The sequence below is a fragment of the Pseudorca crassidens genome, chromosome 2 (assembly GCF_039906515.1).
Source record: "Pseudorca crassidens isolate mPseCra1 chromosome 2, mPseCra1.hap1, whole genome shotgun sequence".
Lineage (NCBI taxonomy): Eukaryota > Metazoa > Chordata > Mammalia > Artiodactyla > Delphinidae > Pseudorca > Pseudorca crassidens.
Window position 1 is genome coordinate 78,614,785 of NC_090297.1, and position 25,708 is coordinate 78,640,492.

The 25,708-nt window shown below is 45.1% G+C and overlaps 1 protein-coding gene across 8 annotated transcripts in view; it reads left to right on the forward strand.

Annotated features, from left to right (window-relative positions):
* Positions 1–296: 296 nt before the first annotated feature.
* LRRC8D (leucine rich repeat containing 8 VRAC subunit D) overlaps positions 297–25,708 on the forward strand; it is a 114,799-nt gene continuing 89,387 nt past the window's right edge. The window contains exons 1-2 of one of the 8 annotated variants that reach the window (XM_067726840.1): positions 297–436; positions 21,212–21,354. The gene's annotated coding sequence lies outside the window, so the exon portion shown is untranslated. Of the gene's footprint in view, positions 437–741; positions 879–1,006; positions 1,315–20,745; positions 20,762–20,891; positions 20,909–21,211; positions 21,355–25,708 lie in introns of those variants that run through there. The other 7 variants (XM_067726839.1, XM_067726841.1, XM_067726843.1 and 4 more) reach the window with 7 other exon arrangements.

The window sequence follows — 25,708 nt, forward strand, 5'->3', positions numbered from 1 at the left end:
CCGGCGGCGGAAGCGCCCCGACCTCCGGCAGACGCGGGAGAGCCGGTGGGGGAGAGAGCTCGCCATCACATGGAGGCCCGAGCCCGCCCCATTGGCTGCGGCCGAGCCAGTCGCGGCGCTCGCTGGCTGCGGTTGGCCCCGGAGCTGCAGCGCCTGCACGGGCCCGGAGTCCATGTTACGCTTTGTTTAATTCCCCCCGCTACAGAGTCATGTGCTGCTGCTCTCGTCGCCGCCGCTGCCGCCGCCCGTGGTGCCCCGGCTTCTCCGCCGCGCTTCGAGGTGGCAGCCGCGGGCGGGGCCGCGAAAGCAGGGTCCTGGGCGCCGCGCGCCTCCGCCGCCCCGGCACGTCCGGGAGCAGCCACCGCACGCCGCAGGTGATGCCGCCACCTCCCGCCTCCGCCTAAGCCGGGGCTAGGCGGCCAAGCTGCCCCCCAAGGTTGGTGCGCGCCTCTCCGGGGCAGGGGCTGGGGGCTACGCCGGTGGGAGCCGTGCCGGAGCCGACGCGCGCCACCCCGGCGCCGGCGACCTGCCCCGCGGCGCCGCGGCCCGAGAGGAGGCTGCGGCTGGGACCTCGCTGCCGGGGGGCCAGGAGCCCGGGGACGGGGGAGGCGGGCGGGGCCGGGCGCCCGCCTCGGCTCGCTGGGGCCCGAAGATCGTTCTGCTTTCGGCAGTTTGAGCGGCGGGCGCCGCGGCAGCCGAGTGGGCCCCGCGAGAGCACAGTGCCTGCGACCGCCTCCCTTCGGCTCCCCCCACGCGCGCTCCCTTCTCTCGCCTCCCTCCACCCCATCGGAAGGGCGGGGAGACCCGGTTACGGCTCCACTGATTCTTCCCGGAGGTGGGTGTTTGGTGTCTGGCCTCGCTGGCTCACTGCCCAGAAGGTGAGCCCTTCAACTTCTCCAGAAACGCTTCCCCTCCGCCTCCTTCCCGCGCCGGGTGGGCTGGGCTGGGAAGTGAGGGCTCGCCCCGCCCTCAGCGCGAGAGGGAGGGAGCCGGGGGCCCGCAGGTGCACCCAGCCCGCCCCGGGCCATCTCCGGGTTGGGTACCGGTATAATCCGCTTCTAGCTTGTTTGGAAGCGTGGGCACTTGGGAGCCGGACTTCTGCTCAAATCCCGTTCAGTGGCTTGGAAAGGAGGAGGCTTGGGGGTGGTTGCTCAGGGAATCATCACCTCCGCTTACTGGAGGGTTGATAGGGGCCTTCCTCTTTCTCTCCCCTTCATTTGGGGTATCCCTTATGGATAAAGAGATGAGTGTTTTTGGTTTCTTACAAAGCCAGCCACGGTAAAGAAGAGCTGCCGCAGGTCGAGGGGAGGAGAGGTAGGTTCCTGCTGGAGAGGGAGAGGAGGGGTATGCGGCCCCATTTGGATACGCAGTTGGGGGTGTATGTGGCAGAAGGTGGGGACGTAGGGTTTCAGAAAAGAAATAGTGCAAAGGTGAGAGTGTGGGAGCACTCAGGAGGCGCAGGGGATGGGGAATGGGTATCGGGGAGTCTTTAGCCGACTGTGGGGCCCAACTTGAGCCACTTGGACTCCTATGTGGCTCTTTCTGTTTTGCAGATTTCCTCCTTTCCTTCTCCTTGACTTTGAAAAAAATATTTCGTGTTGGGCAAGGAAAGCTTTGAGGACGTGTTTTGAGAGATTCAGGAGTAAAGAGAGAGCTGACTTATGGAAACTTTCCTTAGCAGCTTTGATAATAAAATGCTAGACAGGCTGCATTTATTGAGCACCTATTATGTGTTCTGTGCCAGACGTTGGAAGAGTCTGGGCAGGCAGGGAATTCCCGTCTGCAGTACTGGTTAGGGCTGTTTACTTCATAAGCAACCGAAGGGCGCTTCCAAGTGCCAAGAATGACAGTGATTCAGACCTTCCCCGCCAGAGCTTCTGGGGCCTCTGCATGGTACAGACCTGTGGGCAGAACCCTGCACCATTCCCAGTAAATGGGGTCTTCAGGCAGCATTTATTTTTACAGCCCATTAATACTGACCAGACACCTCCCATCAGCTAGGACATGGTGAGAGTTGTCTCTTTTCCTGTATTCGACATCAAGTGACTAAAACCCTGTTAAAATACAAGAACAAGATAGGAAAGATCCTGGGATGAAAATTAGGTAAACTAGGGTTCCGGCGAAGTTGTTGGTCTCTATAGGTTAGTAAGGGAGCCTCCCATGAAATGATTAGGTAATCCACAGAGCTGGGGAAAAAGCAATCCAGAATCTTAAATCGGCATGGTTTATTTATATATTTGAACATTTTATCTTAGATTTGTCTCATTTTTATTGAGGGTGTGTGAGTGTGTACTTTGTTGATTAAAACCTAACACATTACAAGGTTGGAAAGGAAACTGTCCTTACATGACCCAGCCCTCCAGTCTCTTCATGACCATGTGGAATGGTGTATGATGCAACGGTTAAAGTATTGAGCCATATTTGTATCCTTTTCTTTCTGCCAAGGTTTACAGAATTTAAAAAACTTGGTCAAAGCTTGACCTTTTTTTTCTTAATTTTTATATTGAGCAGAACTTTTTTTGATTAATTTTTTTTAAAGTGTGCTGTGTTTGTAAGGTCCCAATAGCTGAATTATTTTGGTAGCTGTATTTTGGAGATCGGACTTGGTTCAGTCTCAGTACTGTAGGTGAATTGGTACTAGCTATGAAAAAGTCAAAGTTTTGTCAAAACTGTGCTCATGATTACATATGTACTTGAAATGGCAGTTGGTAAGGGATTTCACATATTTTTCATGTATCATTGGAGCTGATGTTGACATTCTGAGAAATGCCAGCCAATATTTATTAAGTACCAGCAAGAAGCAGAGAACCAGAGTGGGTGCTGTGATGCCTTAACCAGGAAGAAGAGGATTCTTGTACGTACGAATAGAGGGCAAGTAAGACCGCCCACGTGAGGACACCACCAGAAGCAAGGGATTGCATTTGTCTAGGAGGCCAAGGAATACCGAGACGAAAGGGTGATTGGAGCCAGCCGGGAGTGCTGTGTGTGTTGGGGAAGAGGGAAGGAGCACGTATTAGGGGAGGCGTTGAGGTGTGTCATGGGTCAAAAATAGGTTTGCCTGGCTGGAGCAGAGAACATGAAGGGAGGTAGAGGGGATCTAGTTAGTGGAAAACTTGAACCACAAGTCAGTGGTGTTAATCATTTGCCTCAAGAGTGGGTCTCCACAGGGGGTGACTTTGCCTCCCAGCAGACATTTGGGAATAATCTGGGCACGGTTTTATTTTTGCTTGTCCTAGCTAGGAGGCAGGTGCTACTGACATCTAGTGAGTAGAGGCCATGGAGCCTGCTAAACATCCTGCAATGTGCAGGGTATCCCCCATGACAAAGAATTATCCCTTCTGAAACGTCAGCAGTGCCATGGTTGAGGAACCCTGCCTAGACAGGGGAGGTAAAGGCTGCTGTGAAGTGAAGTTACATCTCAGAATAGGCCTCGAAGGAGGTGGTTTTGACATGGGAGGAAGGATGTTGAGGTTGGGAAGCCAATCTAGGAGACTTGTGCTATGCTTAGGCCAGAAGTGGTTAGGATCTGGGCAAATTCTAATCAGAGAAAAAGGCATTTTTGAGAGATCGTGGCAGATGAGCTAGCAGGGCAGTATAATATTGGGTAAGTGGAGAATCACAGAATTGAAATTGGTATTTTAGAGAAGTCTTGGTCCAACTTCTTTACTTTAGTAATTTCTTATACTTGTGAGGCACCACAAGTATAAGACTTGTTTAAACACCACCAGGAACAGGGACCTCTGTACTTATGAAGACATGTCATCATATCTTTGGACTGTGTGTATGATTATTATTTGAGCTGAAGACTGCCTCCCCGAAACTTTGTTCTGTTGATTCTTGTCCTCTGGAACTACTCACTTCCCCAGGACAGCCCATCGAATGGGCAAAGACAGAATGACGTCCCCCTCCTGGCCCTCCAGCTGACTAACTTCTCTCAAAGCAAAATAGTCCCAATTCTTTTCACAGTCCTGCATGGGACATGGTTTCTGTCTTCTCAGTTTGTCCACATCTCTCATGGAAAGTTATGGCGAACTGGAATTGAATATGGTAACTGAGACCTGATCTGGTTCACAAAGAGTACAGTAGGACAGCTATTTCCTGAGACCAAGGCACAAGCATCTACTTTCTGCAGCTTAAGCTTACAAAACTGCCCATCACAGACTCATGTACAGGATTCTGGACAGTCAGAACTCCCAGATATTTGTTGTATGAACTGCTGCATCCTGTATTCATCATGCAGATTTGGGTGTGTGTGTGTGTGTGTGAAGTTGAATGGACGTGTTTTTGTCCCTGTTCAGTTCTATCCTATTTATTTTGGTCCAGTCTTCAGGCCTTTCGGGATTTTAAAATCTTAGTTCTGCCTCGTAATCACATGAGAGAGGAGTGGAGGACGACTTTGTCAAAAGCTTTGTAGTCACTGATGTTAGTACTTCATGAAACCCAGTACTTTGTTTGGCACTGCTGGTCCTGTTTGAGAGCTGGGCGTGCTGGGTGATGGAGGTGAATTCCGGGGGTTGATTAGCCCCAAGTTTAGGGGCGTCTGAGAAATTTGTGTTCGTGGCCAAGCTACACTGAGTTAGGCTCTTGCTAATGTTTGCACCTGAGGTGCCCTTTCGAAATTATTTCAGGCTGTTGCAAGCTTCTGAAATCGGTACTCCTCTGGGGTCTTTGTAATTCTGTTTAGACATCTGGAAGAGCATTGCTAATGTTCTGTGCAAATCTGAAGCTTGCCAAATCCGAGTTGCTTTTGAAATTTGTGAAGAGGTAAACTGGGTAATAACTGGTATTGGCAAAAACCATGGATGAAGTTTGTTCCCACTCAGGCTAAGTGTTTTTTTTTCTTCTTTTTTTTTGCTAGTGTGCCTGAAATACTTCATTAGTGAGAGCTTTGCATCTGGGGAAGGTGGGGGGTGTTGGGCATTAGAGATAGGCCTTTCTCCCAGTACTAAGCTTTAGCTTGTGGGTGGTGTAATATCGCACTTAGCAGATTTCACGTGTCTTCACTGAGAAGACATTAGGAAATTACCATTCTTGGATGTCTTTTGAAGCGGACAGGTCAGAAGTCCTAGGTAACTTAGTGCCAAGTTCTCCAAATGTTCTAGATCTATCCAGCAAACTAGATTTAAATAAATTACTTGATTCAGGTGGTTGCCATCCAACAGTGTAGAGAGTGCTAGAACAAAATTCCAGATCTCATAGCCAAAATGTGTAACCTCTTTGTTAGGAACGTCCATTGTGCCCCAGTTCGTTGCAGGTGTGTTGCCTGTCCAGATGGTACAGTCTGCTTGCTCTCACTTCTGTGCTAGCCCACATGGGAAACCTGTCTGTATCCTCTGGAGATGAAGGATATTCCTATGAGAAGAAGGGATTTTTGTGAATTTATGAGATTTCTTGAGGGGGGAAATATTTGAAAACCCTTGGAGACTGTCCTTTTACATTTTCAAAGGCTATATCAAAGTTGAAGTCACCTTGGGATTGAGGATTCAGTGTATCATTTTTGAGTAGGAGGAGAGAATTTTACAGATGGCAGTGATCAATGTTTGAATTAGATAGATGAGGAAATTGAGGCCTGTGGAGCTGATGTAGTGACAGAGCAGGCATTAGAATCCACCTCCCTTAAAGACCACAAATTAAATCTAAGGCTAAAGACATCTCTGCTTGGAGATGTGTAAACAGTGGGGTCCCTTAGGTCTTACTTACATAATTGATCCAAAAGAAGGAGTACCCAGTGGAATTTCTAGGTTTACAGATGACAGTAAGCTCTTCTGAATTATGAAATAGCTAACCAACGGGGATTTACTCCAGGCAAACTGTGCTGGGATATGTTAGTCATCAGAAGATTTGCAGGTAAGTTTCTTTGTGGGCAAATGTGAAGTCAGGTATTAAGGAGGGAATTATGGAGCTGTCACAGGATGATGTTTTGGTGGGAAAATCCAGGAAAGGGCTTTGAAAATACTTGCACAGTGTTGTCCCAGCTTGTTGTTGCAGATTAAAAAGGACAGGAAATACTAAGCTTCATCAAAAGATTTTGGCAACAAAACAGAAAACACAGTCTTAATTGAGTTTCTACCGTGCTTTGTTCAAAGCATGGGCACCTGACTTTAGGCAAGACACCAGAGCTGGAGTGAGCAACGTAACGGTACCTAGAAAGGGTAGACAGTCCTGCCAGAATGGAAGCTCCATGAGGACAGAGCCTTGCCCATCTGCTTTTATGATGTAAATATTAGAGTTTCTAGTATCTGGAAGAAGACAGCTGGGAGGAGATGTCTCTGAAGCCCATGAAACCACTAGATTAGGGACAAAGGAAACCTGGATTGTTTCCCTAATCCTAGCAAACCTGAATGTGCTGTTTCAATCGCCTGCTTCCTTGTCTGCCTGCTCCAGTACTCTGTCAGTGTGGTGAAGGCAGGGATGTATCTGTCTTGTGCTCCACTGATTTCCTAGGGCCCCACACGTGGCAGGCCCTGCATTGGTATTTGACACCTGAAGGAATGCATGAAGAGGTGCATTCCTTAAAGCTTTATAAGATATAAATTCAGGATTAACGCAAAAAAAAAAAATAGGGTACCAGTTTTACTTAGCCCTGGCTGGCATCACAATCAGCCTGGGGAAGGTTTTAAAGTTACATGAGCGCAGACCTTTCCCCATACCTATTGAGTCAGAGTCTCTGGGAGTGGAGTTTCATTTTGAAAAGAGCCCTCTTCACTCCCAAGTGGTTCTGGTGTGCAGCCAAGACTGAGAACCACCATCTTGCATAGTTGTACAGAAAGGCTGGTATTGACTGGAGAAACCTTCAGAAAGTTGAAACATTTGTGGCTGACAGGCCCACAATTGGTAGTTAAGACGAGGAGCTCTAAGGATACATCTGTGTCCTTGGAAGATGATGACCAAGACAGCAGATGTCCACTGTGTGGCCCTTGGTGCCTCCATGAGATGCTGTGTCCTGGATTGGATGGCATGAGGGGCTCAACCTGCAGTCCGTTCTTGAGCAGTTGTTTCCAGAGTGGATCCGTAGTGACAGTTACACCAGCCTATGGAAAAATAAGAATGAAGACTGCAGCAGGCTTTTCGTGTTTAATTTTAGTATTAAGTTTGTTCAATTTAAAGGATTTTTTTTTTTAATCTTGGGATCTCTTATTTTGAGGGGTTAATTTTTTTTTTCCTTTTATAGAAGGATGGTGATGGTTTGCTTTTGGTATCATTTCTTGGTCACCTAAAACCTGGTAGTTTTATAACAGTCTTCTTTTGAAATTTTACTAGTCTGTGGTATCAATCAAAAGTCTGGGAATTACTACTTCCCTGAGGTGTTCAGGATGTCCATGTCCTCCTCTTGACACCTGCTATTGGGGAAGGATCACACATATCGATGTTAGATTCTATTATGAACATTTTTTTAAAATTAATTAATTAATTTATTTTTGGCTGTGTTGGGTCTTTGTTGTGGTGTGCGGGCTTCTCATTGCGGTGGCTTCTCCTGTTGCGGAGCATGGCCTCTAGGCGCGTGGGCTTCAGTAGTTGTGGCACGCGGGCTCAGTAGTTGTGGCTCGCGGGCTCTAGAGCGCAGGCCCAGTAGTTGTGGCGCACTGGCTTAGTTGCTCTGCAGCATGTGGGATCTTCCTGGACCAGGACTCAAACCCGTGTCCCCTGCATTGGCAAGCAGATTCTTAACCACCGCACCACCAGGGAAATCCCATGAACATTTAATTCCTTAAAAAACCTTTTACTTTCCTTCTCTGCTTGCTGGTAATAGGAGCTTTGCCAGAGAAGGTTTCACTTCCCCAGCAACCCATAAATCCCATTGCTAAATCTCAGCATCAAAAGATCACCAGTACTGCAATGAATTCTACAAAGCAGGGAGAAGGAAGGAAGTGCAAGGCAGCCGTTCTCTCTGAAGGCTGTCAGCCACCAGGAAGCTGCCTCTGCAGAGCTCACTCAGTGGAGACGGGACAGATTCATGCCCATCACACTGGGAATGAAGTGCCATCTGTCAAATTCTCTTGTTCCCAAGCCAGTTCTGAGAATTATTTGAATATTAAAAGTCTTTGGAAAATGACCCCCATGATTCTTGCAATGGCACCCTACTGAAATAAGCTTTTAAAATTAGTTTATTATCAGATATAACTAGTGTTTTTTTTAAAACTGAACTGGTCAAGAAGTAATTGAGCGATTTATGGAATACCCATAGCTAATAACAATAATCATTTCTTAGGCATTTACAGATTGTCCAGACCTATGCCCTGGAATTTACATGCATTCTCATTTAATCTGCAAAACAATCCTGAGTGGAAGGTGGACTTATTCCCACTTTAGAGATGAGGTAACTGAGGCTTGAGAGGTTATGTGATTTGCAAAAAAAAAATCACAAAGAAGTGGTGGAGGTGGAATTTGAAGCTAGTTTTGTTTATTTCAAAACTCATTCTCTTAATGTACTGCACTCTTCTCGTTTATCTTAGATTTCTTTGTATTCATTTTATAATATTATTAATATTTCTTTTAAAGAAAGAGAATCTAATTTTGATGTGTAAAGAGACCTTACAGCTTGTCTAGTTCATGCTCCTCATTTACGGACCAGATCTGAAGCGTGGGTACACAGCTGAGGAGAGCTATAGGGGCACCCAGCTCTGCAGGCTTCCAGGCCAGAGCTCTCATCAGCGCACAGTGGTTTTAGAAAACGTCAACCTGTCGGTAAAACCACTTGAGTGAAAGTTGATTCTAGAATTGAGAGGGTAATGTAAAATCACTTATTTTGGTGCTTTTTCTAGCCCTATTCTCTTTTATCATCAATATTGGTGATAGAATGCCACTTGTAATAGCACGCACTGAGTGCCCTCCTCCTAATTAGATCTGACCCTACAACACTACTGTACATAAATATATAAAGATGTAGCTAATATTTGTTAAGGTGTTTTATCCCAATGTTTGCTGAATAAATGCTATCACAAATATATGCAGTTAAAGACAAGTAATCATTACCCATATCCTCTGAGTTAATGATGATGAATCAAGAAATATCCATATATCTATGTGATATGTAGTCTGTCTTGTTCATAGATTGATTATGCTCCAATATAATTATTTCAGTGGAGTGAATTCACTCTGTTAGAGTTTCTACTTTAATGGTTCTATTGTTCATATTAACATTTAGCCAGTAACCAAGTACAAATTGGGAAATGGTCTGCAGTGTTACACAGCTTGCACAAATGAATCCCCTTCCTACACACACGCACGCACATGCACGCACGTACGCATGCACACACACCCAGAGGCTTTCTCTTTCAACTTAGTTCTTTTCTAGTATTTCTCTATTATGGGACATTTTCCTTTTTGTTTAGTTCTAAGTTCTTTTCTTTATGAATTATTTGTACCTGGAAAATTCTGTACGAAGCAGAAACTTTATAATTACATCTGTAATTTGTGCTCTAACCAGAGAGAGTTAGATGCTAGCTGTGGTCTCAGGCATATCCCAAACACTGCCCGAAGCGGGCCTCACATGGGATAATTTATGACAGCTGGTACTCAACCTCAGGGTAGGGTGATCAGGAGGGAGTGGGGGGTGAACCTGGGCTGAACCAGCAACTGCAGGTCCTGTCTAAAAGGGGCCTGTTGAGCAGATCTGTTCAGCAGCCAACTGTTGCCATATGGGAATGTGGGCCAGTCTTGACAGATCTTCTGATTTTTTCACTGTAAGCCAGAAATCTGGATTACTTAAAAATCTCCTGATTTTAAAAGATTGGCTAACACGACGTTTTAAAAAGAACTTCCTGCAGACCAAACAAAATAGCTTTGTGGGCTGGATACAGCCTGTGAGCTTAGGCCCTTAGAGATAGATAGCCCTTTAGTGGCCAGGTAAATGGAAGCATATGATTTAAATAAAAGCATAATACACTTTTAAAAAGTGGAAACAAAGCAAAATGATGTCATCGTTTTATGTACCACACACACACGCACACACACACACACAAAACACACACACAACACACACACACATACAGAAAGCAGAACAAAACAAACCCAAATCCCCATACTTGTAATGGTAACAATTTCTGCCCTTTAAATTTGGTTTGTTACATCCAGAGTGGTTACATTTGAAGGGGTTGTCCTGCCTGAGGAGTGACAGACTCAGAGAGAAATACGCGGAGTATGGGAATGCAGCAGGTAGGAGAAGATACGGGGGCGGGGGTGGGGGGGAGGCAGGTGGGCCCCTTGGTAGAGAACAAAGGGTCAGAGCCGCTTGGAGGGCAAGAAGGATCGTCCCCCCCAGAAGATAGGTGAAGAGGAATACTCCGTTATATCTTAACATTGATTTGGGGGTTATAGGGAGGAGAGGGAGATGAAAGAGGAGTCCTTACATGAGAAGGGAACATTGTGATGTGATAAATATTCAGAAATAGCGCAGAAGCTCTGGTTGGGCAGAGGGCTGTTGTTTTGCCGTTCCTAGTGTGCACGTCAACTTGTGTGGTGGCTTCTTGAAAAGGAGAATTGGAGTGAAAAGGAAAAGAAAGGATTTAGGTCAGGAGAATATAGAGTGAGGAAAGGAAGAGGCGACGACAGGACAGCTGGCGTCACAAAGTAAACCAGGAAAGCTGAAAACGTTTCCACGGTACAGACAAGCACTCTTCCCCCACCCCGTAAACCACGGCATTGTCTGAGCGGCGATAGCCCCGCCGCTCCCGGATGGCTCTGGACTCCAGCTTGTTTGGCTTGCGGGGGGCTGGTGTGCTCAGTGCCACTGGTGTAGCCCCCATGGTCCCTTCGTGTGAAGTCAGTGGCCGCAGGGCTGCACCTGCCCCACCAGGCACGCTGATTGGAGGTCAGTGCAGGCTGAGTTTTAGCCCCTCTTCCTGGCTGGGTGCCCCCGGGCAGGCCATGACCCCAGACCTGTGTTGTGACCCTTCCTTCTAGTGCTCCTGTCTTTAGTTTTATCTGCTGTCCTGGGGAAAATCCTTCCATTGTTTAAGTCTAATCTGTTGTTGTACATACGCCCTCTCCGAAGGAGAGGAGAGGTGATACTCTAGCAGCTCTGTTACTAGCTGAGTCTAGACTTTTAGCCTGAGAGGGGATTTTTAAAACCATTTTTCTCTTAATCATCCCAGGGGTAGCACATTGTTCTTGGAATTCCAGCATTTTCTGGGAAATAAACCTTTTGATTCATCAGCAGGTTTTATCCCAGTCCTTAGGATTGCCGTCCCTCTGTGACCTGAACCATGTCTTTCTCAGCTGGTATAACTTTAAATTTTTAACGCTTTGGTTGTTTTCAGAATATAAAGCAAATTTTACAGATGTTCCCCTATGTTAGTTAGTTCAATGCTATAAGTTCTTCGTTTTGTTTTATTTAGTTTCTCAGCGTGGAAGCCCCTTTGTAGTATGGAGAGAATGGGTACAGATTTACTTGCACTGTTGCTGGGAAGGAGGAAGATTCTTCGAATTCCACTGTTTGTTCTTCTGGGGACTCTAGTCCACAGATGGAAATCCTGGAAGATCCTATCAGGAAGTGAAATTTGTAAATAATCGTTGTGCTGGTTTGGGGCGTTATGGATTAACAAATTGTGCAAGAAGTCTTCTTCAGCCTTCTAAAATACACTTGAAAAAGAACACAATTGTAGAGAGTAATCTATTCTGGAAATAATAATAGGAAACACTTGCGTAGTACTTACACATGCCTGGCGCTGCTTGGAGCACTTTATATGTATTAGGTCATGTGTTCCTCACAACAGCCCATTTGTAGCAGAGAACAACAAGGCCCAGTTGCCCTGTCTGGCTGTACTTCCCCATCTCTGTGAGCAGCCAGGGGACTCAAGGCCACAGAGCTGGAAGCGACAGAGCTGTGATTGGAACCCAGGCAGTCATGGCTTCAGAATCTGTGCTTTTGAGGACTGCGTTATGGCCTCTTGTACTCTTCTCATGACAAGGATTGCACATAGGCTGTACAAACTTTTTTTGCTTTCCATATCACCTCAGCTTTAAACTCAGGAGCAGGGTTTGATTTTAAAAAAAAGAAAATTATACTCCTTCCCTAATACCTCCTCCCCAAACCACATGAACAAACAGAATTGTCAGGAGACAGTTTCTGTCTAGGAACAGAAACTAAAGGGTCTTCCTGGAACACTGTCCTAAGATACCGGACTGATCATTCTAAGGGCTGCAGGTGGGGCCTCCTTGCTGTGACAGCCCTCACTCTTGGCACCAGATTTGTTTCTAAGAGGACAGAAACTCTTACCTTTACAACTAGTGGATTTGGTGAGCTTCTGAGAAAGTTTTAAAAATTGCTTTTCACACTTCATAAAAGTCCGTGGGAAGGGCCAAGGACTTGGAGCTTAGATGACTTGAGTTTAGTCCTGGCACTCTTCTGATCGCTACTGACTGTGTGGCCTTGGACTTCTCGACTTGGGTTTCATCCCCTGTAATTGGTGGAGGGGGTGGGGTGATAACGGCAATAGGATTGGTTTGGTGAGGATAAGAAGCTATCACATAGGACGATATTTTATTGACAATGGCCGTGTGTGTTAGGCAGCTGGGGACCCGCGTGCGCTCTGTGAGCCTCGGGAGTCTTTCCCGTTGGGTGAGTGGTGAGCTGGAGGCTTGGGAATTGGTGGGAAGGTTTGCGTTGATCTGAGCTTCTTTCCTTTCCTGTTCTCTCCTTACCTGTGGTACAGTGTGGATGATAATGTGGGTGTCCGCTCAGTTTCTGGCCCAAACTCCTTTTCCTTGGTGCCCCCTCCTGCTTTGGGCTTGCCTCCAGTTTGCCTACAAAGTGCTGTTTGTTGTGAGGGTGAAGCGGGCAATTCTCTGGGCAGTGCAGTTACTGTAGTTCAAAGCAGAAAGCCAAGCTGGAGGAGGAGGGACAGACAGGGCTTGTTCTTTAGAATTTTGTACATTGATTTTTGAAGGATTTTTGAAGGAAAGATGACTTCTCAATAGAAATATTATGAAATGCCCTTCATAACAGAACAAAATCGGGCAAGGAGAAAGGGCTTTAAGAAATCACTGCTTATTACTTTGAAAGCAAATGCTTTTGTTTGTTTGTTTGTTTTTGAGTGGAGGCAAATACTTCTGGAACTCTTACTATGTCTGCAATGCATTCTGGTAGGATAGGAAGCAAAAATTGATAAATGATATTTACAACAGCTGTCATTTTGGTGCATTTTAGGTGGTCCGCATTGGGCCACTTTTCCTGTTTTATCCTCAAATTAGTCATGAAGGTAGGAATCATTTTGTGTGTGTCCCATTTCAAAGATTATAAAATTGAGGCTCATAGTATTTAAATAACCTACCAAGGGTTACAGTGCTAGTAAGTAACCGGAAGAGCTAAACTTTGAGCCTAGGTCTGTCTCTCATTCACAGTATGAAAAATGAGTGTGTTACATGCCCCTGCTTTCAGGGGGAGACCACCACCTACGCAGTTTGGTGTAATTCAGCTCAGCACGCGGTATATGCTGTAATTCCTGCATGAGCTAATTTTTTTGAACATTTGTTGAGAGGAAGGAGAGACTGATTTTGATTGGAAAGATCAGAGAAGGTTTCACAGAGAAAAATAACTTGAGCAGCGCTGAGGGAACATTGGGGCAGCAAGTGCCCAAGACATAAAAGAAGCGTGTGATGTGTTCTGGGAATGGTGCTGTGACAGAGTGAGGGATGTGGGAGGGAAGGAGGGCAGAAAAGTAGTTTGGGAACAGATCACAGAGGGTCTCAAGTGTCCTGCTAAGGAATTTAGACTCCATTCCATTGCCTTTGAAGGTTATTCCATTAAACGTTCTTAAGAAGGGGAATCATTTAGTCTCTGATGTGACTGATTCTGGTGGCAGTGTCTAGAAAGGAGTAGAACGTGTGCAGCAAAGGTTCCCCAACCAGACTGCAGCATAGGGTCACCTGGGAGTCCTTAAACATACAGATTCTGGGAACACCCCATGCCCACCAGCAGCACCCACCCACCCCCTGCCCCAGACATTCTGTTTAAAAGCCTGCAGGTGATTCTGAGTGCAGTCAGATAAGGGAGTAGGGCCTGTAGACATTCTGAGGCCAATTGTGAGTTTGCCATCGTGTGGATGATTTATAAACCATAGGAGGCGGCCAGGAATCAAACCTTGGGGAAGATCTGTCTATTTAGGTTTCATCGTTTGCTTATTATTCCGTATAGATATTAAATAATCTCAGAACACCATCATTTTCACATAAATTTTCCCATTCATCTACAATAGAATGCACTATGGCTCTAAACTTTATGCCTTTGTGTTAAGTCCCCTACCCTGCCCCACCCGCTTTTTTTGTTTGTTTATTTCGAAGGAAATGGAACATGCAGCATTTCCTTCAGTCAATCTCTCATCAGCTGTGGAGTCCGCTGCCTGGGGCATGGTGGCTACACAGCTAATAGTTCAGCTCTTCAGTCTCTTAGGAGTTGAGTGGTATGATGCTCACTTGTACATTTCCTGGGACCTAGCATGAAGTTAGGCCTTTTTTTTTTTTCTTCCAAATGTTGCAGACCCCTCCTGCTTCCATTTCTTGAGTTCTAAATCAACGACTGACTTTTAAAGTATAAATTTTGCTGGGAGAGCAAACAGTTCTACCAAGGGAGAAGCAATTTCTCAACATTAAAAAAAATTAGAAATTATAATTTATGCTTAAAAAAATAATGTTAGTCCAAGTTTTTGCTCTCTTCTCTCTTCCTTCTCCGCTGTTCTTTATCCTGCCGTATGTTTACAAACCATTCTCATGACCTTCTGCCTGAGCAGCATATTTGTAGTGGGGCCAGATTATACATACACCACTGACTTTTTCATCTGACCTCTAAATTCAGCCTTTGAGCCCCTTCATTTCTTTGAGTTTTGCTAACAAAGTCTTCTTGTTGAAAGGAATATTATTTCCCGTGGAACTTTACTGATGGTGTGTGGAATAATAGGATCATGCTTTTTGAAGTTCAGACTGAAGGTCCTAAAATCTTAAACATATCCAGTTTGCTATTGCTTACTTTACCTTTAGTTCAGTCTTGGCATTTCAGGTCTAGAGGCGGTTACTACCCAATGGGCATCCTCAGCCCCTCCCTGAAAATTAAAGGGAGAACAGAAATGAAACCAAACTTCCTGTTTTTCCTCACCTCTCTGTTAATTTAACTAAGTCATTTGGCTTGCCCTCATTTGCCCTTTTCACCCCTCCCAGATTAACGTTATGTGCAAATTTGATTATAACAGTGTGAATAATTTCTAAGTTACTTGAATACAGATTGAATACTGTTCCTTGTGGTTCTTTTCTTCATCACACTGGTAGATGTATCCAGTGTTTTTCTTTCCAGCCTGCTTAACTCCTGTGTGGTTCTTGTAGCCACGTAAGTTTCAGTTGATTTGGCCATCCTAATTGTATGGGGCACTATCAAATGCTTTGTCAAGATCAAAGCACATGGAGTTCAGTGCATTCCCTTCCCTTGCTAATTCAGTTGTGCTGGAGGCGGGCAATCCTGGAGCCTTGCAATCCAGGATTCTGGTCAAGGTAAGGAAGCAGCCCTTCTTCCTGAGTTGGCTGTTCGGCAGATATCTTTTCCTTTCTTTTAAATATTCATTTATTCAGCAACATGTAGCAGGCACTGCATCCCTGACCGTGTACAACCAGTGGTTCCATTCTTGCTGTAGAAAGGAAAACCCCTGACCTTTCACTTCTCTCCTTCTGCCTTAGCATGGGACTATTCCCCGTGAACTTTCACGCTGGAGAAAGCAAGCCCAAGCCAATGGTACCCCATTGGTAGTAAAATGTGTTGGTTAAAAGTAGATTCTGTGGCCAGCCAGGCTGCCCAAGTTCTGGTATTTGCTAGTAGTATTACTTTAGGCAAATTACTTAATAGCTCTTGTCTGTTTCCTGGTCTGTAATATGGAAGTAATGGTAGTTCTTGCTTCATAGAGTTGTCCAGAATAATTGAGTCAATACATGTAAAGTGGTTGGAATTTGTTTAGCTAGGTTTAGTTTAAAAATTGATGAATAATCTTTCAAAAGTTTATAATAACGTTTCTGGGTTTTCCAGGCACTTTGTTTCTTTCATGCTATTTGCCTTAGTCACTCCACTGCAGGCAAAGGAAAGGAGATGAAGATCAAACTGTCCAGCTTTGCCACCTTAAATTATTTGTAAATTGCTTTTCTTCTTGAAGATTCCGTTATAATAGGTGGTTGAGAATTGATATACTCAGTAGACAATATGACTTATTCCCTATCAACTCTTATATTGCTACTTCCCAGTGTGTAATTGTAGATATTTATATATTTAAAAAATCTTTTTAAGAACATTATTTTCTTAGTAATAAACATTCTATTTATTGGACCTGTTAAATCATTTTAAGTTGTTGGGTTTTTAATGTATTATTTTTAAACGGATGCCCAAAGAGAATTTTTAAATTTTTTTTTAATAAGGAGGCAGAAATACCCACTACAGACAATGAACAGACAAAACACGCCTTCCAAAGAAAAATGTCTTATAGGACAGTGTTTAGTCTACACCATACACATCATGATCAACAGTCAGTAAATAACCCAAGGCTGTTCATGTTAGCAGTCTGTGCCAGGAACAGTTTGAATACTCTTAACTTATGTACAAGTATTTGCATTTAGTCAAGCCTATATGGTTTCCTGCTAATCTTTCATATTTATGTTCACTGAATCACAGTACATCAGCCATCATGGCTCACTTTACATGTATATTTGCATACTAACTGAAGAATGAGAGGGGAAACTTGGAAAAAATGTATTAAGATTTTGTCCATTGGGACTTCCCTGGTGGTGCAGTGGTTAAGAATCTGTCTGCCAATGCAGGGGACACGGGTTCGAGCCCTGGTCCAGGAAGATCCCACACACAGTGGAGCAACGGTAAGTCCATGTGCCACAAGTACTGAGCCTGTGCTCTAGAGCCCGCGAGCCACAACTGAGCCGTGGCGCCACAACTGCTGACGCCCACGCGCCCTAGAGCCCGTGCTCCACAACAAGAGAAGCCACGGCAGTGAGAAGCCCGTGCACCACAAGGAAGAGTAGCCCCCGCTCACTGCAACTAGAGAAAAGCCCGCGTGCAACAACAAAGACCCAACTCAGACCAAAAAAAAAAAAAAAGATTTTGTCCATCACAGTTTGATCGACCTGTGGATCTGTCTTATTTATTATTTTATTAAATACTTTTCAGCTGCAACCTAAGATCATGTTTAACCTAATCTATATTGACATATTGCTAAGAATCAGTTGGCCCGTTGGAAAATGCATGTTTATAGTTTACTCTTTCAAACAACTTGGGAAGTTGATGAAATCACGTGATATAGTTGAGAGAGATTCTTCTGAGTAAAAGATGTGTAGCACAGAATAATAAATCCACAGCCAAAATGCACCTACTCATTTCTTCTCAATCCAGAGGAAGAACAGACCCAGGGTGAATTTTAGCTCCATTACCTACTGCTTTGAGAACAACACCTATGAGCTCCACTTCTAGCACAGTGGTAATGAGACCTCCTTGCAAAGGCAGTTCTGAGAATCCAGTGAGGCAGGGCATGTGTGAGTCCTATGTAAATGTTACTAATTCTGCTCAAGATGTGTGTGCTTTGAAGCACTGAGCTCAGGGACATACCAGCTCACGCCTGTAGCCACCCAAGCCTGTGTTTCTGACGTGTAGCTGGGTCTTCCAAGTAATGCTGCAGGTGTTCTGAGTAGTGTTTTCCTTCTCAACTTGCTTGAAACCAGGAGACTCTTGTGCCTAGGAGGGAGCCTAAAGCACCTCGCAGGCAGACTTTTTTAAAAAGGTGATTTGCATCCCCTTGCTACATTTTTGCCATGGGAAATGACACTCTGGCTCCTTGAAAATGGCTAATAACCGTCCGTGGGTAAATGCCAATCAAGCCAGCCAGTTGGCTCTGAAGACATTTTCCTTGAAAGCCACGGCCCAGGTTTTGTAGAGGCCGGGAGATGAGTGTGAGTGCCAGAGACCTCCTTCACAGAAAAGCCTGTTGCATGTGCTACCCTGGAAGTGAAGACAGAGACAGGGATGCCGCTGTGAAGGCTGCTATTACAGAGAGACAGTCTCTTAGGTAACCAGATGGCTTGTTGTCATTTTTCTTTTTTTGTTTGCAGAAAACCCAGCTGTAATAATGGCCAAGATTCCTCACACAGACAAATCGTGTGGCAGACATTTTTAATCACCAAAGTAAGGTCTTTCTCTTTGAAGATGAAGAAAGATAAGGAGCATCGTTTTGGGATATGAGTTTATCATCTCTTTCTCCACACCCATTAGTCCTCAGGAAAGCTATCTTTTGTCACTTAATTTGGAGCCTCTAAAATGGCTTTCACACTTTGCTGTCTTGGTCCATGGACTGTGGTACTTAGGGAGTGGAGACTTGCAAAATTAACCTCCAGTATTCTTCCAAAATCAGTTTTATTTTTTGTGGAGTCAGTTGTGCCTACCTGGGAGCTTTTTTTTCTCTTTTTATGAGGTTGTTATTTTAATATTTTTTTCTGCCTATCGGTGGCAAGGAAGAAACACTTTCCATGAAATACAGAAGGGGCAGGAGAATAGCTGAGCTGTGAGAAAGTACGATATGATGCTTTGGTCTTGTGATTGTTAGGTTATATACTTGTCAGGAATGGATGCAGTCTTAGGATGTTGTATTATCCAAACTATGAACTTTGGGATCCAGACAGCTTAATTTAAGCATGTTTCCTTTGCTTTGTCTCAAGAATTTCATTTTTCTTTAGAGGTTTTCCTTTTAGGCTCTTGGATTTATGAGTAACAGAAATGAAGGCAGGGATACCAAAAGGTATTTTAAAATAGAATTGTATCCAAAACATGGTAATTATTGACTTTTTTTTTTAAATGAGAGAATTGAGAGAAGTTTTGAGTTCAGTGCCCTCCTTCCTCCCTCCCTCCCACCAGGTACTTTGTGGGAAAGCAATGGCAGTGCTTTGGGAAGAAGCATTAGGTTTGTGAAAAGAAATGAAGAGTGGACAGGCCCAGGGTAAGCCAGGGACTGAGAGAAGGAAAATGATGGCAGCAGAGGCAGACCTGGACCTAAAAGCATGCTAAGATCCCTCAGGAGGTTTTTAGTAATAAGCCCGCATACCACTGTGCGAACCTGAAGGACGGGAGTGCATCTGCCCCTGCCCAGCCCCTACCGGCACACTTGAACTGTCCTTGCCCTTCACCTGCACGCCCTACAGCTCCAGAGTCTGTGCTGCTGAGTGAGGTGGTGGGGAAGGGCAAGTGAGACATAGCTCATCAGCAGACAAGACAAAAGCACTCACTTTCTCCCTCACTCTCCGCTCAAGTATCTGGGGTCTCATTGCCAAGCTTCTTAATCACCTCTTAATACATGCTCTGTTTCTTGGCTTGTCAGGAGGCTCACGGCAGCATGCTGTTGACAGGTGAGTGCGAACTAAGTGCCAAAGCAGAAGGAGATGGAAAGTGAGAGAATTTCAAGTTTCACTAAGAGTGGAGTCCATGCATGTTTTGTTTTGTGTGGTGTGGTTTTTGTTTGTTTGTTTGCCTTCCTCTTGAAAGGGCCCAGTTGGAAGAGAATTCAGGGAACAAACATTAGTCAGCAGATTAGGTTCTGAACTGGATAGACTTTGTACCTTGGCATATGAGTGGCTATCCTAGAACCTTTTGAACTTTTGCCACCGAGTAATTCTGAAAAGGCGGACAGAGCCAGTGGTAGATAATGGGAAAGAGCACGGTGTCCTCTGCTCAAGTAATCAAGGTATTATTCAGGTGGGTAAGGAGCCTAGCTAGTGCAACAGAGTGATAGCATGGAATTGCAGGCTCGTTTGGAGATGAAGGAATGGATCACAGATGGTCGATGGGCTTGATTTTTCTCTGAGAATTCACTATTGTTTTGAGAATAAGCAGAGCTTAGAGGAAATGGCCCAGATTTTACACTTAGGAAAGAACTCTTATTCAATTCTCCATTTGACCACTTTCTAGCTAAGACATCAGGACAGTTACTTAACTTCTCTGACCCTGCTTCCTCAATTGGGAATATGAGAATAGGACTTTTGCAGATCTGTTGGGAAATATTAAGACTAAAGGGAGATTAAAATGAGATGCTGACGCTTAGCAGGAGCTTAATGTCCATCAGTTTCTTTCTTTCAGTCAAAATTTAAGTTTTTATGTAGAATAATCATCCTTTATATTCTGTTCTCCATGTTGAGTTTTGAAACAGGAATAACTTTTATTTAAGCTATCACCTTGATGATAAAAGGAGCTGTTTATCAGAGACAGTGCTGTAGGTGCCTTGCAACCTGATAGATTCGTGTGCAAGGGCACGCAGGGTACCGGTGAATCTGTCCACACCTGGAAGCCCAGAAACTGGGCACTGAACGCATAAGCGGACTCCTGGAGCTGGTACACTCTGCCTGTGGCAGATTCTTAAACCACCTGTTTACTATCTTTTAAACACTACCCCGAAGTTCACCCAAGTCAGAGGGTGACAAAATGGACAAACGCAGAACTTTGGAACTGCTCTGTGATTCATACGCCCAGAGAAATACTTAATTGTTTTCTGGAAGAATGCACTATATGATGATCTTTTGTGTGGAATTGGTTTATGTAAATATTAGGGCTCTGTGCCGGTAAGGATCCCAGTAGACAGCCTAGGAGCCCGGAATACTTTTTTATTTTTTTTGGCAGTTCGTGGCTGCTGCATGAACGCTCTCCCTTTTGAGTCAGCCAGGCGCAAGAGAAGTAATTTCCCATCCAGAAGCTCTTTCGGCAGCTGAGCTGTAGTGGATATACTGGGATGTGGCTAAGTTTAAAATTGTGCGTAAATCCAGCTTCCTCTCCCCTGGAAAGGCTCAGCTTGTCTTTATACCTTCCCCTCCGGCCGATTTTTTTTTTTTTTCCGGGGGCGGAGAGGAGAGGAAAGGAGGAACACTGAGGCAGGCGGACAGCTTGTAGTTGACTTAGGTCCGCGCGGGGAGGGGGAAACCCAGGCGGGGGCTGGAAACGGAAGGGCTGCCAGTGCGCCGCAGGCGAGGCCGCCGGCAGGGGGAGGCGAGGCCGGGCCGCGGGCAGCCACCTCGCGGGCCGCCGGGGTGGCGGGTCGCCCTCCGGGAGAGCGCTGGGTGCCGCGGACCGTGCGAGGCGGGCGGCGGTGGTTATGCAACCCGCGGCCCCCTCGTCCGCTCTCCTCGCCGGCCTGCGTCCCTCCCTCCGCTTGGCCGGCACTCGGATCTCTCTCGGTCTTTCTCTCCCCTGTGTTTCAAACAGGAAGTGCAGGGCTGTCTGTAACGTGCCGCCGGGTCCCAGGATGGAAGAGTGAAGTCGCGCCGGTTCCAGCTCGCGGAGCCCGCCGGAAGCCAGTCCCCGGAGAGGAGAGCGCCCTGAGGGAGCAGGGTGGCCGCCTGGTCCAGGTGCGGGGCTGGGTTGCGAGCCCGCGGGCCGGGCGCTGGGCTGTCACTCAGTCACTCAGCGGATCTGCAGCTCCCGCGCTGCAGCCTCACTCGCCGTGCCTTTTCTAGGTCGCGCCCCCCTGGCTGCTTTCTGTCCAGGAGGATCTCTCCAAACTCCGTGGCTTTGCTACCCGGGTGTGTTGGACCCCGGCGATAAGGCACGTGGCAGCACGCGGCGCCCACGGGACCTGCCCCGCTTCCTCACCCACCCTAGGCAGGAGCTTTCCAGGCTGGGCTGCTTGTGCCCGGGAGGCTTCCCAGTCCTCAGCTGCCCTCTCCACCCTCGCCTCTCCTCCTGCTGCCGCCTGAAGCAGCGGCTCTTTGTTCTTCACTTTGTTCTCCAGGCCAGGGGTTATCTACAGAAATGGGTGGCTTGGGTGTTATTAAGAGTAATGTGAGTGGGAGGGGTGGGGACCTGGGGGAGAAAGAGGATGAGTTGAGGGTGATTTGTAAGGTGGAAAGGGGAGCAAGAGGCTTGGTGTCCGGGCTAAGAAATCTCACCAGCTCTTCAGCCGGTGAAACAGAGGAGTCCAGGCTCTTTGCTTTCCATTTTGGAAGAGCAGGCTGTCAGGAACTGAGGGAGTTCGTGATGCAGACACACACTGGAAAGGTAGTGACCGGGAATGAGGGGCAGCTAGTTCTGAGATGTTTAGTCTGATGTCTGGCTTGTTAATTCCAGTTGGGGATTCTTAGCCAGCCTCTCTTGCTGAGACAGAGGTACTTTTAAAGGTAGAAGCCTGACATCTTTATTCATTAAATGCCATTTTTCATCAGAGTAAAATTGAGAACGACTTTTCTCAAATTCACTGGGTAGGTTACAGTTTCACATTGCTTGTCTTACTCCATCTCAGAAGTGCATAGGTGGAGAACAAAATGCTAGAGGAAAGGTTGGTTTTATGCGCAGAGTTTTTGCTTCTTCATTTCCCTGGCAGCTCCTCTGCGGACTAAATCAGACGGACTTTTCCCCCAGTGAAAGCCCGGTCTTGTTTCCCCACCTTTATTTGTCTACCTGGTTGAACTCCAGTCTTGTGGAGGGACACTAAAGGAGGTGTGATGGTTGAGAAGAGGTGAGAGGCAGTTTGATGGGAAGATTGTAGCCTCAATTTAAATGTTTGAATGAAGTTAAAGCCAGTAGTATCTTCTTTCTCTTTCTTTTGGAAGAAGGGATCCATACAAATGACTAGAGGGGAGGAAAGTGAGATTCTGCAAAGAAGAGCCTCTTTCTGTAGCAGGGAGGGAAAGTGCAAAATCACAGTACTATGTGCACTTAGCCCCTTCACCTTATTGGGTGGTCAAGCTTTCTCGGGAAGCAGGGTTGGTTGTAGAATTTAAATTTGTGATGTCCTATGCCGACTATACCACTCTAATGCTGATGTTTTTTGTAGTGAAATATTATTTACTACATAATTAATTTTGCTTTGAGAGGAAAATCTTTTGTAGTTACTCAGCCTGGTACATTTGTACTTTCCCCTCCCTCCCTTTCTTTTTCTTATTGGCAGCATGGAGGTAATTTAAATTATAAGATCCCATTATTCCAGTAGCCTTCAGAACTTTAATCTCTTTTAAAATGCAGGTGCTTTGAGCATTGTGATATTATCAGTAATTGGCATCATTGTGTTAGCATTAAGTAGCCAAGATACACTATGAGCGCTGAGCAATTAATTTTATCTTTTTCTAGATAGATGTGGACTTCTTAAGTTTGAATTTAATTGTGAGAAGCTTGTGTTTATGCCTCTTCTTGCCAAATACATGATGAGATTAAAAGTGAAAACAAGTCATTAAGAGAGACTCTTGAAAGACCTGTACAACCATAGTATTTTGCCTCTATTTTTACACCCAGGTATACTCCTGGCCCTCTGATTCATCAATTCACCTGAGGACTTTCCTCAACATCTGTCATTCTGTTTCAAGATAAAATAGAACAGCCTTTGTGACCTCCCAAACTTGTCCCCTATTTAGGAACAGGATTTATTCCCACCCTAGTGGAATTTGATACTAATTAAATAATAACCCAGGAATCATAATAAATGGCCTTTAGATCCTCATTGCGCATTTTCTATATCTCCTGTATAATTTATTACTCTGTTGAACAGTCTGGAATAGGATTCATTTATTCTATTTGATGGAGCGAGGAAACTGAGGCTGATAAAATGTGACTTGTCAGTGGTCATACTAGTAAGTGGACGTGCTGGGACTTGAACAAGAGTCTTCTGCTTTATAGTGCTTGGCTCTCTTGTGATCTGGAAAGTGGCCGCTTAAGGAAGAGATGGCAACGCTGATTCAGATGGCCTTTTGCTTTTCTAAAAGAGAGCTGATAAACACTGACTTGAGATTAACTTCACCTAAATCTCCAGATCTTTTCCCATTCCTCTCTACCCAGAGCTATTAGGGGGTTTTATGTTGTTGTTTCCATGTTTGAAATTTACACTTCCTCTGTGTTAGTTACTAGATTTAGCTGTGTTTGCATCGTTGTGATTTGTTTTCTGCTGCCAACATTCTAATGGCATATTTTAATTTACACATATTTTATGTCAGGTCTTAGTGAACAGTATCTTTTTGAAAGGTCATATTAGCATATTTTAACTTCTTAGAGTAAAAAACAACATTTCTGGTTTACCCCTAGGACATAGTTTACATCCCAGAAAAGAAATAATAAATTAAAAAATTAATAAATGATATATATAGCTCTCTTCATACTCCACTACCCTACATACTGTATGACCACTGTACATAGCCCCCCAACTTCCTCACCCCAGTTCAGGATAACTTACTGAAAAGCTTATATTATAAAAGACATGGGCAAATCCATATACACTTTATATATTAAATAGTTTTGTAATACTCCCCAGATGGAAATAAGTTTATTTTTCTTATTTTTGCAACATTTCATGTTGAGGCTCTCTTTAGCTAGGATTTTTATGTTACACCGAGAAGAATATAAATTAAAATTTAGAGTATATTTTCAGTGGGATATGCTGGATAAAATATTTATTTTGTCTTCAACGATTGAAGTATCTGTAGTGATCTATAACTTCCACCTTGTAGAATTGTGTCAAAGCATCAGGAGAAGGGGGGAGAAGGTGGGGGAGAGGGAGGGGGGAGGAAAGGGAGATAAACTGAGTGATTTTTTTTTTTTTTTTTTTGCGGTACGCGGGCCTCTCACTGTTGTGGCCTCTCCCATTGCGGAGCGCGGGCCCCGGACGCGCAGGCCCAGCGGCCACGGCTCACGGGCCCAGCTGCTCCGCGGCATGTGGGATCCTCCCGGACCTGGGACACGAACCCGTGTCCCCTGCATCTGCAGGCGGACTCTCAACCACTGCGCCACCAGGGAAGCCCCTGAGTGATCTTTTCTTCTATAAGTAAGGAATGGAATGATATATGCATATTTTCTTAATACACAATGCACTGCCACTTCTGTCTGTTCTAAACAATTGCAGTGGCTTGTGAACTAAGAATGAAAGGGTAGCTGGCTTTGATGTGAAATGCCAAGGAGAAGTTTATGGCCAAGAGAGGACTAGGAATGGAGATAAACGTGCATTAGGATTTTCAGTTTTTCACAACCCTCTCTCTTTTCCTTCATGTCTGTTATAAAATAAAAACTATCTTCAATTGGAAATTGTGAACTTTAAAGCAGTGGCTCTCAACCCTTACAAAAATCAGGAAACTATACTACTAAAGGATTTCAAAGATTTTGACTTGTTCAGAGTTTTACTTCTCATTTCTGATGATTGGTAATATTTAGTGACAAAGTCACTCTTTAATATTACTTAACTGGATATATATTATAAAGAATCACCACAGCATCTTCCCGTCTTTGTAAAATAGTAGTACATGTATGAGTGGGACAGGGGTTCAGTCTACCGACTTCTGCCAGGATCCTGAAGTCCACAGGTTGGGACTCAGGACTGAAGTAAAACAACTGCTCCAGGCTGCAGATGCAGAAATGGTGATGTACGTTATGTTAGCCGTCAGGTTATAAAGATTCCCAAGTGGAATTTTTCGTCTTCATTGTACATTGAATAGGTAATGTGTAAAGTTCTGACTTTGGATCTGATCTTGTTTCTGGGTTAATTGTTTTCATGGTCAGCTTTGAGGTCCTGTAGTTACTCAGTCACGGATAACTGGAGTTCTTCTAAGAGCATTCTCCCGACATTCTGCCTACGGTGCTTCCTTATTATGTTTGTCGAGTCAAGACTCCGACACCAGTCCCAGGGTCACCACTGTCATAACTGCCACCATCTGCAGCCTTACATTCATTTCGCAGAAGCTAAAAGAGCCTTCCCAATCTTAACTTTTACAGTTTTCAGTAAGTGTA